We start from the raw sequence: 12,424 nt of genomic DNA on the forward strand, positions 1-12,424 counted from the left end.
CTCCCACCCTCCCTATCCCACCCCTCTAGGTGGTCACAAAGCACCGAGCTGATCTCCCTGTGCTATGCGGCTGCTTCCCACTAGCTATCTATTTTACATTTGGTAGTGTATATATGTCAATGCTACTCTCTCACTTCGTCCCAGCTTACCCTTCCCCCTCCCCGTGTCCTCAAGTCCGTTCTCTACATCTGCATCTTTATTCCTGTCCTGTCCCTAGGTTCAACAGAACCTTTTTTTTTTTTTTTTAAGATTCCATATATACGTGTTAGTGTACGGTATTTGTTTTTCTCTTTCTAACTGACTTCACTCTGTATGACAGACTCTAGGTCTATCCACCTCACTACAGATAATTCAATAAGTGGGAGATTAACTTTAAATCATTCCCAGAAACCAAGTGAAGAAACTTTTTTCCCCAGCTTTATTGAGATATAATTGACATACAACATTGTATATGTTTAAGACATATACTGTGATGATTTGATATATACATTTGTTGCAAAATGATTTCCCACAATAAGGTTAGTTAACACATCCATCACCTCACATAGTTACCTTTTTATGTAGGTGGTGAGCACATTAAGATTTACTCTCAGCAACTTTCAAGTATACAATATGGTATCATTAACTATAATCACTAAGCTTACATTAGATCCCCATCACTTATTCCTTTTATAGCTGGAAGTATACACCCTTTAAAACAGCAGAGAAGAGCAAGTTGTGTTACTTGCTGCTGTCTCAGGTACAAAGATGAGGAAAGAGAAATTATCATTGTACTTGGAAACTTAAAGTTCATAGATGACCTTGTCAGGTGAGGTTTTGGTGGAAGAGTAGGAGTGCAAGTTTATTGGAATGGGTTCAAGAGAGAATAAGAGAACATGAAATGGAGAAAGGAAGTACAGGAAATGTCTTCCAAACATTTTTCTAAATAAATGAACACAGAAGTGGGACATTGCTGGAGGGAGTAAGTTTTTTTTTTGAAGCATATATATACGACGATGGAGATGGTCCAGTAGTGAGGAAATTATTGATACAAAAAAAGTAGATGTTTCAAGTGCATGCTTGAGTCAGAAAGAGGAAACAGAAATAACTACACAAGTGGAGGAGCCAGTTAGGGGAGCATAGAGCAAGGCAGAACGTGTATATACTAATGCAGGTAGATTGGTGTGGGAACTGTGAATGCTCTCACTTAATGTTTATATTTCTCATAGAAACAAGAAAAAAGTCATCACTTGAGCATGAAGAGAGGGAAAGAGACTTCTGTGAGAGAGGGAGGTCAAAGAGATAAGGGAGATGTGATATGATTGGCAGGAAGCCCCCAAAACTCTTTTAAGTGTACTGGTCATGACTGATGTGAGAACCACTCAGTGTCACTGTATGTTTTTCTCTGGTTACTTTCCCTTCATGGTTGCAGGTATAGTGTTCATGGAGAATTGGAATTAACTAGGTGTGAGATTTTGCCAAGAATGAAAAGAAATAGTGGCAAAGGATCTGGAAGTGATTACAATGATGGACCATGAACTCCAACCTAGGGAAGAAGGGAAGTGAAACATGAGTGGAATCTGAAGGACAAGTTTGTGGGTCAATTTATTGGAGGACCCATTGGGATGAACGTTGTTGAAAATGGAGTGTAGAGAGAGTGAGCTGGAATGATTTAGGGTGGTAGTCAGAAAGTAAAAGACTTAAAATTGAGGTTATGGAGGGGCTTCAGTTATTGCTAATGGCAACATTGAAAGTAAAATCCTGAGGGCTGATACAGAGAGAGGACAGGTGCATTGGACATGGAAATCTCAAAATGAGAGGCCCGGGGGTATTGGAAACATTTCGTATGGGAATACTGACATAGAAAAAAGGTTGACTTGTAAGTTGTTAGGAAAAGAGGTGACAAATTAGCTAAAATATCCCGAGGATGAGGGATAGCAAGAAATAAGAATGGCACGTGATGTACTGAAATAGCATGAGCTTCAAAGAATCTTGGGTTCTGTGAGGAGGAAGCTGGGGTAATGATCTGGAAACAGATATGAGAAACAGTAAGGACCCCTATTAGTTATTTATTGTTGCATAACAAATTAACTCAAAACCTAAAAGAACAGTAATCATTTATTATCCTTCATAGTTTCTGTGAATCAATTCAGACAAGCCATGATGGGGACAGTCAATCTCTACTCTGAACAGTCTGGGGCCCCATCCAGAAACATAAAGCCTAGGGGCTGGAATCCATGACATTTCATTCCCTTCTAGCTGGGACTGTCGGCTGCAGCACCCACACGTGGCTCTCCCAGTGGCCTGGGTTGCCTCACAGCATGATGGTAGGGTTCCCAGGGGAAAGCACCCCCTAAGGGAGAGAGAGCCAGGCAGCAGTGGTATTGCCTTTTATTGTCTCACCAATACCTCTGTCACATTCTAGAGACTGAAGCAGTTACAAAGGTCCATCCACATTCAAGAGGAAAGAACTCAGACCTCACATCCCAATGAAGGAGTGTCAACATCATTACGAACAGCACAGGGATCGGATGTCTAATGATGTGGTCGTCTTTGGAAAATGTAGTCTGCCACAGCCAACCGCCTTAACTCTAGGATCAATTGTAGAAGTATGGAAAGAAAACATCTACCATGTAAGAGGGCTTCAGGGAAAACAGGAAATGTAATTACATCAAGAAGCTAAAAGAGGCAGTTGAATATGTGGAACATTTTGCCGACTCTAGACCCTGAAAGGATTTGTAAGGTTGAGGAACATGAAAGTCTGAATCACAACAGGAGATGTACAGCCATACAGAGGTAAGAGTCTGGGTGATAAAGGATGATCTAGAAGATCTGGGCTTCTTTTGGTAATGGAGATAAGCAGAGATGCAGGGCAGGATGGAATTAATCCTGAGGGTGATGAGTGCTGAAAGGGAGGGAAGAATTGGTCTTGTTGGGGACAGTTGGGGCCCACTGGTGGTTGGTCCAAGCCATGAACAGGCAGTATGAACCCAGCCAGAGGGATGGCAGTACCAAGAGTACTCAAGGCATTAGAAAAACAATTAATATAATCTACCTTATTAACAGATACTATGAGGAAAACAGTATACTGACCATAACAGACACTGGAAAAGCACTGGATAATATGACACTCACTTATGATAAAAAGAAAGCACTTAGCAAACTAGGAATCAAAGTGAATTTTTTGAACCTAATAGTGTATCTACTAGAGATCCTCAGCAATCAGCCTACTTAACGTTAGAGTAGTTGACACTTTCCGCTTAAAGTCAGGAACAAAGTGTTAGCAGGTGTCAGTGAAAGACACCTGCTAACACTGCTTAGTCATCAATAAAAATTTAGGTATGAACATGAATAAGAGGTTTACAATTAAAGGAAGAAAGAAAATTGCTATTTGCAGATAATTACAGATAATTTGATTGATTACAAAGAAAATCAAAGACTCCACAGAAAAATTATTAGAACAGTTACCACTAACTTTGGTAAGTTAAGGATCAATATACAAAATTCAATAGTTTGTCTATGTACGAGCAATAACCCTTTTATAATTTATAAAATGTACTCTTAACAAAATAATTTCCAATAGGAAAAAAATATAAAATGTATAAAGTGTATAAATTATAAAATGTACTCTTAACAAAATAATTTCCAATAGGAAAAAAATATAAAATGTATAAAGTGTATAAATTATAAAATGTACTCTTAACAAAATAATTTCCAATAGGGAAAAAAAAGGAATACCTAGGAACACTGAATACCTAAGAATGTATCTCACAGAAATGCAAAGCTGTTCAAGAGGAAATTATAAAACATTTTGTTGCAAAACATAAAGGAAGATCTTCAAGTGGAGAGATTTATTCTGTGTTCATGGGTGGAGAGACTAAATACGGTAAAGATGGCATCCCAAATTCACCTATTCAGGTTTTCACAGAACTTGGTCAAATTGAAAATGAATGAAAACTGATCCACATTGAAAGATCATGATTTTGGAATTTCAGAACATCAAGGATAAAGAGCAAAGCTTAAAAGCCCCCAGAGAGAAAACTGGTCACTTTGCAAAGGAATGGAATCAGTCTGGCATTTGACTTTTCAGCAGCTCAACAGAAGCCAGGAAACAGTGTAGCAGTGAGTTCAAAGTTGCAAAATCTCACAAAGAAGAGGAAGGAGGAGGGAAAGGGAGGAGGAGGACGAGGAAGAAGAAGACCTCCTGGGACTTCCCTGGTGGTACAGTGGTTTAGACTCTGCACTCCCAATGCAGGGAGCCAGGGTTTGATCCCTGGTCTGGGAACTAGATACCACATGCATGCCACAACTAAGAGTTTGCATGCCACAACTAAGGAGCCCTCAAGCCGCAACTAAGAAGCCAGCGAGCTGCAACTAAGACGGACTCAACCAAATAAATAAATATTTTTTTAAATAATAATAATAATAATAAAAAAACACCTCCTATCTACTCCACCTCAGGAAGATACTGGAGAATATACTTCACTGGAGAAAAGTAGAAAATAGGCCTCCAAAAATGGGAAGACATGGGGAGAGAAGGGAAGGAAAATCCCAGGAAGGCAGCTCTGAGATTTGCCATTAAGTTTTGCTACCAAGAAAGAGCTTCATAACCATTGTGACTAAATCAGTGGTTCTTAAAGAGCAGCCCCCAGTTCACTTGAGAACTTGTTAAAAAGGTAAATTCTCAGGGCTCTTCCCGGACCTACTGGATCAAAATCTCTGGCATTGGGGGTCCAGCCATCCATATTTTATCAAGCCCTCTAAGTGTTTCTAAAGCAACACAAGAGTGAGAACCACTGACCCAGTGTGCGCTAATACTCAGCAGTCTTTCAGATCACAACTGCTTCCCCAAATTCTGCAACAGGCATCAAACATGGATCTTTATTCTTTAGTGAGTTTTATTTTTATTTTGAAAACAGTACATATTCTGTGTTGACATCTTGGAAAATATAGAAAAGGATAAATGAAAAAGAAAAAAATCATCTACCATTCCACAATCCGGAAAAAAAAGTGTAGCAAATTTATATCTATTAATTATATTTATTCTATATAAATACATATATATGCACATTTGGATTATGTGGTAGGTACATTTTACATAGTCTTTTCATTTAATATTATGTAATGAGTGTTTTCCGTGTTATTGAAGTATCTTCCCCAAACCTATTTTACTGACTGCATATTTCATAATACAGTGGTAGTGTGATTTATAAAAATGTGATTCTATCGATGGAAACTGAGGGTTTCTCTAAATCGTTGAAGGAATAAATAACAATGCAGTAAATGTCATCATAGCTCTTTCTGCAGTTTTGTGTCCCATTTACAGGCACAGACCTTGTGTCAGAGATACCTTGCTGTCGCTCCCGGATTTACTACTTGCAGGGACTTCTGCATGTTAATTCACCACTCGGAGTTTCGGTTTCCTCATCTATAAAAATGGGGATATTATTACTCTTCATATAGAACTGCGGTGAGACTTGAGCAGGATGGAATGTGTAAAGCACTTAGTACAGTACCCATCTGAAACTCAGGCTAAACCTGACCCCTAATCCCCACTGGAGGAGATTACAGCCACATGGAAACAGCCCGGCTCTGCTGTCCCACCTGGCTGAACAAGTGCTCTCTCTACACCCAGCAATTCTGCCCCAACTCTGCACCTGCGCACAATGACACGTGTGCAATGGTGTTCCAGGCGGCATTCTTTACAAGAGCAGAAAAACTAAAAACAGCCCACATTCATCAGCTAGACCAGGGGTCCCCAAACCCCGTCGGTGGACCACCACTGGTCTGCAGCCCATTAGGTACCGGACGGCACAGCAGGAGGTGAACGGCCAGGTAGCCAGCGAAGCTTCATCTGCCTCTGGCCATCCCTCGCATTGCTGACTGAACAATCCGCGCCCCCACCATCCGTGGAAAAATTTTCTTCCACAAAACCGGTCCCTGGTGTCAAAAAGGTTGGGGACCGCTGAGCTAGACAACAGATAAACTGGTATTTTGCATAATGGGATGTTGAGCAGTAGTAAAAAGAAATGAATTATAACTAAACATAACCACATAGATGAATATAAGAAACTGAAGAAAAGTGAAGAAAAAAAGGTACTAGGTACTATAAAAAAAAATGCGAAAGGAAAGTGAAGCTGCAGTAGTAGCAGTGGTAATATCAGTGGTAATAATCCTGGTCTTATAAATTCTTAAAACCAAATACACTGGGTCAACACTTGGTTTGGTTAAGTCTTTTGTTTTCCCTTCTAAATTTTTTTTTTTGATTTATCATCTAACCATTGATTTATGAGACTGGTCATCACATCACATCCCTCCCAGCATAGTACATCCACCATGACCATTTAATAGGCGAAAGACACCACAGTGTTTTAATTTGATTTTTTTTAATGTTAACAGTGTTGAGTATTTTTAGTGGGTGTAATCATTCTACTTCTTAGCACTAAATCTGTCCAAATACTTTCGTTACATTTTCAGTAGGTTTGGTAGCTGAGCTGACTTCTGAAAGCAAACTACTAATTTTTCCATGGGAAGCATGTGGGTGGTGAGGTCAGGGTAGGAGGTTCATTCCAGGTAGAATGAGCAGTACAAAAACTACAGAGGTGTTAAATTTGCAGGTTCTGAAAATGGTGATTTCTTTGATATAACCCCAGGGAGTGCAGAATTTTAGGAGACAAGAACGGCCCAAACAATTGAGGGCAGGCTCTTTTTACACTATGGTAAGTATTATAAACTTTGTTTATAAAGTGTTCTATAACAAACTTTGATAAACATGTTTATAAACATTGAAAATTATTTAATCAATTAATTTGCATATCAGATTTTGTTTTAGAATAAAAACTGGTGGTAGTGAAGAGGACAGGTTGGGACATGAAGACAGGAAGTATCAGAGCTGTGAAACCATCTGGTGGAAAGAAGGTATTGGTTGAACAAAGTCAGTGGCCAAGAAGTGAAGGGAGTGAATCCAGGGCCACTTCAGAGGCAGAATTAATAGGACAGTGAGTGATTAGAGTTCAGTGCTCAGTGAATGTTTAGCACTGAAGTTCTCACCTCAGTCAAAAAGAATGGGAATTTCGCCCTAATGATTAGAGAATATAAGAAAGGGAAGAGCAACTCAAGTGTGTATGTGGTTTTTTACAATTTTTGGAGGATTTTTGCTGCCATTTTCCAAGTTTTCCCACTTCTTTCTTACAATCTGTAGTGCTCTTGACAATCTTTTCAAATATTGCTCTATGTCTGAGATTTACTTTTCTCACCCAAAATATGTTTCTTCTTTTCTAGTGCTGGAAACACAGCTCCTATACTTTACGTCTTCCTTTCGCTCCTCTACATCATCTTCATCTTACCTTAGCACCCTGAAATGTGTCCTAGAAGCACATATCAATCAACATATGATCAAAATCACCTTCATCAAGGGGCTTCATCCAGGAGATTCCTTGCTGTCTGTCTTGTAGATGGGCTTTGCCAATAGAGGGCATCATCAGAAGAGGGAAAGAGCAGAGAGGATTGTGGGGGGTTAATTTCCCAGGCTCCCCACCTCCCCCCCAGCCATCTCTATCTCCAGGCTGGTTCTGAGATCCCAGGAACTTCTCTTTCCCCTCCTCCCCTTGCTTCTTCAAGGCTAGAGGTAGGGGTGGAGCCCCCATCACCCACCACTAGCCCAGAGCACTGCACTCTCCCTCTCGGTTTCTCTATTGGATACTCTGCCCACATCTATGAAACTAGTGCCTTGATTAAACTGTTGTCAAATTGCTCAAATTGAGTGTAACATCTGTTTCCTGCTGAGATGTTAACAGATACAGAAATTGGTACTAGAAATAGCTCTAGGAAACAGACCTTCAGCATGAATTCCGGGATTGGGCTCCTCTCCTTGCCCTAGGAAAGTGGGCAAGAGTGAGTACCTGCATCCGGGGAATCGTGATTATTCAAATTAAAGTAGATGCGGTGAAGGGCGAGTGGTTGGAACATCAGTTCGCTGCAGCAATTAGTCTCCATGGAGATAATATGGGTTAAAAAATTGTGCCATTAGTTGGCTTTTTTTCTGATCTAGAACAGAGCTTCCCAATTAGTGGCAGTTTTGTCCCCCGGGGAACCTTTGGCAATGTCTGGAGACAGTTTTGACTGTCACAACTTGGGGTGGGGGCTACTATTGGTATCTAGAGGGTAGAAGCCAGTGATGATGCTAAACATCCTGCCATGCAGAGGAAAGTCCCCATAACAAGGAATTCATCTGGCTCAAAATGTCAGTAATGAAGAGGTTGAGAAACCCTGCCACAGAGAGAAATGGAAAGCAGTGAACATCGGATTGAGAACTTGAGCAGAAATCAGAAAGTCCAGGTGACAGATTAACTGAGATCCTCATCTCCTGGAGTTTTGGGGCAGGTAGGGCTGAAGACCAAGCCAGAGGTCTGATTGTAAGGACTGCAGAGAAATACTCGACCCCGACAAGTCTCATCCATACCAAGGTGAGGGTCCTGCTGAGGAAGCGTGGAGCCCTGAGACATGGGACAGGAATGTTTGTGCCAAAAGAGACATGGCAGGAAACACTGGACTCTCAAATCTTTCTGAAACCTTTGCAAGTGGTGAGTGCCCTTTAACTTCCACAAAAGAAGGAGTCAGTCTCCCCTTGTATAAAAGTTTATGAGTGGCTTCACCTAGGCCAGTAGCCCTACCAACTGATACCAGTTCTCTCCATAGCACACCCTCTACCCCATGTCTTCAGACTTATAATCACAGTTAGGCTCCAATGTGGACAGGACAAAGAAGTACCAGGTCTGCTCTGAAAGCAGATATATACCCCCCAAAACTATAGGATTAAGCAAATCTCTATTGGCAGGAGCCTGGGAGCACATGAAAGGTAGATTCTAAGTGTGTCAGACCAAGAAGGATAAGGTGTAATGTTTGAGCAGGCCCTAGTCAATAAGATGTCTGCTCTCACTGCAGGATTTGGGTTTGATGTGTTTCCTCAAGCACCTGGGGGTGATGTAAGCTGGGTTGGCTTAATTGAAGCTGGAACTCAACAGTGGTTTATGGTTTGTGAGTTCCAAATACTGCAACTTCCCTGGCATGTTCTAGCAGAGATTTTCTCCTTCTATCAGAACGACCTGGGGGACTTAGCAAAATTACAAAAGCCTACTCTCTACTACTCCCCTCTACTGCTCCAGAGCAGCAGTTAAACCTCAGTCTTGTCAGAAGCACCGGGCTTTGAAAATTCACAAAGCCTAGCTCACAACCAGATCTAATGCATCAGAATATCTGTGGGTGGAACTCAGGGCCTATCAGTGCTTTCTGAAGCTTCCCAGGTGAGTCTAATATGCAGGCAAGATTCACAGCCACCAGGTAAAGGATTCTGAAGGTCTGGAGGAGGAGGCTGGGTCTTTTTGAGAAAGGACCCTGCCCTGTGGCTCCAGAAGTATATCATTAATCTTCCCACGCTTTTCAGAGAAATCTCTCAGCCTTAACCAGTATAATTATGCAGTGAGACTAAGAATATTCAAAGGTTTTTACACACTAGCTCTGACTGATTCTGACCCTTGGAGACCTAGAACCTATGGACCAGTGGCTCTGGCCCACTAGCCAGATTGTACAGTGGAGGCTAGATAGATGAAGCCCTGACCTGAGTTCTTCCCACAGTGGGACTGTGGATGTTTCTCCAGGCCCAGAAAATATAGCAAGGTTAGATACACTTAGTCACTGAGAGAATCTCCTTGTCTATTTCCTGACCAATGGAGTAAAGACTATTATAGTAGAAAAGGCCAAATGGAAGCCTCTGGAAATGCCCCCACCCACCCACCACTAACTTCACTGAGAGAGTAAACCACAATCAAATACCTCCTTTCTAGGGAATCTAAGACAAATGCCCCCGCTGTATAGTTTAAAGACACTTGGATCACCTATTACATCCACGTTTACCTCACCCTTTTGGTTGGTACAAAAGGAAGGTGAGTCACAGATCTCCCCTCACCAAAGGGGGGGTCACTGAGCCTCCCATATGACATAGCTCTGTTAGGGTGGCCAACCTGCCACCTGATGGCAAGTTGTCACCTTGGACCCCGTTCATCGTGGAGGGAATAGTGACTTGTCTTCATAGGGAGGGGCACATATTCTTGATAGAAATTAGTCTTGTTCGTCTCCACTTCTGCCAGTGCCACCGTTTATAGACTCAGAGAGTGCCTTATCCATCGTCATGTAAGCTTGCTGATACTGCTTCTGTTCAAGGAACTCATTTTGTGGTGAAGTACGTGAGTGCAATTCTGCTCTTACCTCCTGCCCCTTATCCCAGGAGCTGAAAGTTCAGTTATTACACCAGTTGGGAGACAGTATTCTGCTAGACAAGGTACTGTCTTAAAGGAGGCAGTATCTTCCTTAACCAGTGGCCAGTATGTTTCCATATTATGTACTGTCAGGTCAGGAGCCAAGGCATGGAGGTAGAAGTGGTAACTAGTTACTAATAAAACTCTTGATGAGTCAATCCCAATCTCTTAATTCATCCCACTCTCCCCCTTTCCCCCTTGGTAGCCATGTTTGTTCTCTATGTCTGTGTCTTTATTTCTGTTTTGCAACTAAGATCATCTATACCATTTTTCTAGATTCCACATATATGTGTTAATATATGATATTTGTTTTTCTCTTTCTGCCTTACTTCACTCTGCATGACAGTCTCTAGGGATTGACATATATACACTATTGACACTATGTATCAAATAGATAATGAATGAGAACCTACTGTATAGCTCAGGGAATTCTACTCAGTGCTCTGTGGTGACCTAAATGAAAAGGAAATCCAAAAAAGAGGGAATACATGTATACATATAGCTGATTCACTTTGCTGTACAGTAGAAACTAACACAACATTGTAAAGCAACTATACTCCAATAAAAATTAATTTTAAAAAAACAGATCTCTTGGACAGATTCTTAGTATGACCAATATAGCACTATTGTTTTGAATGTGTATATTCTACAAAACAGACAATAAAATAATTTTTTAAAAAACCCTTGATGAATGTTTGTTTTCATCCCTCACAATCTCAGCCCAACTGGATGTAGAGGGAGGGGTGCTTTCACTGGGGACCAAAGTCATGATTTCATGATTTGGAAGCTGAGGCTCATCCGCGGCCATTTTGGGCCCCTCCTATCACCAAAACAACAGACGGAGAAGGAGGCAGCTCCATTATCAGATGTGATTCATACCAGTGGGAATGCTACTGCACTGTGAGGGTAAGGAGGTTCTCTTTAGAGCTAAGAGATTCCTCATCACTAGAGAACTGTGGCCACCTGATGAAGATAAGACCTCTAAGACCTCCCGGCCCAACAAAGTGAAAATCTGGGGCATCCTACCAGGCAAAGAGGCTACCTAGACCGGGTGCTAAGAGGGTGTAGAGAGAATATGGAATAGATGGGAAGGAAGACAGCAGTGGCTGCCAATGTAGGCCTGTGACAGCTATATAATTGGGGACCATAGCAGTTCATCTTCATATTAACTGTTTATTCCTTCCCTTTTATTCTCAGGCCCCTAGTTTTAGCTAATGGTACAGGCTTCAGGTAGGAGTATGTCTGTCTAGACATCTCTCAATGATGATGTGTTAGCTGTTGGGGTCTTCTGTGTTTCCTATGTTGAGGACATGGGTTTCTCACCTGGATGAAGTACAAGTGTGGAGGCCAAGGGACCAAAGGAATGGACTGAATGGATACCTTCTATCTACCCCTCCAGGCCTCCTGTCCACCTGCCCCTAGGTGCCGGTGCCCTAGGAGGCTGACCAATCGCACCTGAACCTGTGACCGCTGGCTTCCAGCTGAGTTCAGACAACAGGAGGATTGGCAGGAAATCAGAGGGAGGAAAGGAAGTCAGAGAGTGAGGCAGGTATTTACTCTCCTGGTTTCCTCCAACCCCACAGGGATGCATGGACTGGCTTCCCTCGAGGTGAAGGGCCCTCCGCACAGGCTGCCTCGTCTCTGGTTCTGGTTAATTGCTTGTACATTTGCCCCACTAGACCCAGTTCTCCAAGGCAAGGCACCAGCCTCTACCCTGCCCACACATTTCTGACAAGTCTCTCTATTAAACCCACCTCAGGTTACCCAGTTTGAGTGTGCCATCTGTTTTTGCCATGACCCTGACTGATACAGTTCCTCTTTTAATGAGATTTTTCTTTCTGTGTTTTTTCCTAAAAAAAGAAAAAAAATTAGGAATTTTTAATTAAAAGTTTCCAAAAACAAAAAAAAAAACTCATTTTGAATTTTTTTTTTTTTTTATGTTTTGGGGTGATAAAATTCTAAATAGCCCTGATTTGGATTGCAGTCTGCCAAATTACACTTTAAATAGCTTTGATTTGGAATTATATGCCCTAGAATCAAGGTTATTTACAAATCTATTTTGCCAAAATCAGAAACCAGGTTTGAGCTTCCTAGTCCTCTTATTTAAGGGAAATATTGTAACAAACTGAGCA

The sequence above is a fragment of the Neophocaena asiaeorientalis genome, unplaced genomic scaffold (genome assembly GCF_003031525.2).
Source record: "Neophocaena asiaeorientalis asiaeorientalis breed wild unplaced genomic scaffold, Neophocaena_asiaeorientalis_V1.1 scaffold191, whole genome shotgun sequence".
Taxonomy (NCBI): Eukaryota; Metazoa; Chordata; class Mammalia; order Artiodactyla; family Phocoenidae; genus Neophocaena; species Neophocaena asiaeorientalis.